The following is a 2,045-nucleotide window of genomic DNA, read 5'->3' as shown; positions in this document are numbered from 1 at the left end:
TGTCTGTCTCCTTGTCTGTCTGTCTGTCTCCTTGTCTGTCTGTCTGTCTCCTTGTCTGTCTGTCTGTCTGTCTGTCTCCTTGTCTGTCTGTCTGTCTGTCTCCTTGTCTGTCTGTCTGTCTGTCTGTCTCCTTGTCTGTCTGTCTGTCTGCCTGCCTGCCTGTCTCCTTGTCTGTCTGTCTCCTTGTCTGTCTGTCTGCCTGTCTGTCTGTCTCCTTGTCTGTCTGTCTGTCTCCTTGTCTGTCTGTCTGCCTGTCTGTCTGTCTCCTTGTCTGTCTGTCTGTCTGTCTCCTTGTTTGTCTGTCTGTCTGTCTGTCTCCTTGTCTGTCTGTCTGCCTGTCTGTCTGTCTCCTTGTCTGTCTCCTTGTCTGTCTGTCTGTCTGTCTGTCTCCTTGTCTGTCTGTCTGTCTCCTTGTCTATCTATCTGTCTGTCTGTCTGTCTCCTTGACTATCTGTCTGTCTGTCTGTCTGTCTGTCTGTCTGTCTGTCTGTCTGTCTGTCTGTCTCCTTGTCTGTCTGTCTGTCCTCCTGTCTGTCTGTCTGTCTGTCTCCTTGTCTATCTGTCTGTCTGTCTGTCTCCTTGTCTGTCTGTCTGTCCTCCTGTCTGTCTGTCTGTCTGTCTGTCTGCCTGTCTGTCTCCTTGTCTGTCTGTCTGACTTTCTCTATCAGTCTATCGGTCTGCCTCTGTCTGTCTGTCTTTATCTGTCTATTTACCTGTCTATCTCTCTCTATCTATCTATCTGTCTGTCTGCCTGTCCTCCTGTCTGTATTCTGTAGACAACAGCACATCCCCTCAGTGCTGTGTCCTTCCAGAGGTGTTGACCTTTTAAACCCAGCAGGAGTGAAACCATCAACAGCGGTCTAACTGATTTTTAACTCTTTCATATGAAAACTCTGATCCTCAGGAGGAAATGTATTTACCACTAATTTCCTGTGCGCCTCATCGCAAACGATAGCGCAGCGGTTGATCTGCAGGGTCGTGAACTCTTCAAGTAAACATCTCTCAGAATACCCGGCTGAATGAAAGGACGCTTCATAACCAGTCTGCATATGAACCTTGTGCTGCAGGGGTTAAGGCCCACTCCACATTAGTCACAGTCACTGAGCCTGTGCTCTGATGTTTCTCCCACAGGAACAGAAGAGTTCAGTCAGAGCCGTCTGGAGCGTTCTGACTACACTTCAACAACAGAGTTAGTTTGTCAGTGTTAAGGAGCAACCAGACTGTGGAGGGAATAAGTGAGACATAGAAATACTTCATCAGCAGCTGTCTGATGGACTGCCGGGACGTCCATGTCCACATGAGATGAGGGAACCTGAACAGGACCCGCTGCGTCTCAGCACCACCAGCAGACTGAAGATTTACGTAACTTCAAGGATGTTTCCTCTGGTGACTCTGACTTTTTTAAATTTAGATCTCTTTTCCTGTGGTCCTCCTTCAAATTATCAACAGTTATTCATTTAAATATTCAATTTATAATATGCGACCTCCTGGTTTTCTCTATCCCATGGGAATTTAGACAGTAGGCCTAACCTTAAAGGGATAGTAGCATTTTTTTAAGTGGGGTTGTACTATGATCTACAAATAGCCCCTAAGTAGCCTACTTTAATTGCAGTAGAAGACTCAACTCACATATCCCTCTCCGCCCAGGGTTAGCGCCCGCTGATCAGCAGTTGGTTAGGTCCAAATAAAAACTATGTTTTTCCTGCACTTTGAAGGGCTGGAAAAAATTGTATAGCGAACAATGGAACTGTGGTTTTTTTTTTCAGGTAAAACCTCTTTTAGGCCGCGTAAATAGGCCATTTCTTTAGTCTGTTCACAACACTGTATGTTGTAAATCTCTGGGCAGGGCTATGGGCTGGTGTTGCTAACGGGAGGAGTGCAGAGAGTCTTCTACTGCAATTAGAGTACTTAGGGGCTATTTGTGCTTAGGGGCTATGTGTAGATCATACATAATTGCAACCAATTCATTTCTTCACAAAATGAAAAAAGTCAGTCACCTGTGGGACGGACAATCCTGTGAAAACACCATCCATTCATTGTGAACG

This window comes from Trachurus japonicus, chromosome 14, assembly GCF_045865225.1.
Source record: "Trachurus japonicus isolate A0001 chromosome 14, Traja_1.0".
NCBI lineage: Eukaryota > Metazoa > Chordata > Actinopteri > Carangiformes > Carangidae > Trachurus > Trachurus japonicus.
Note: the sequence above shows the minus strand (reverse complement) of the source record.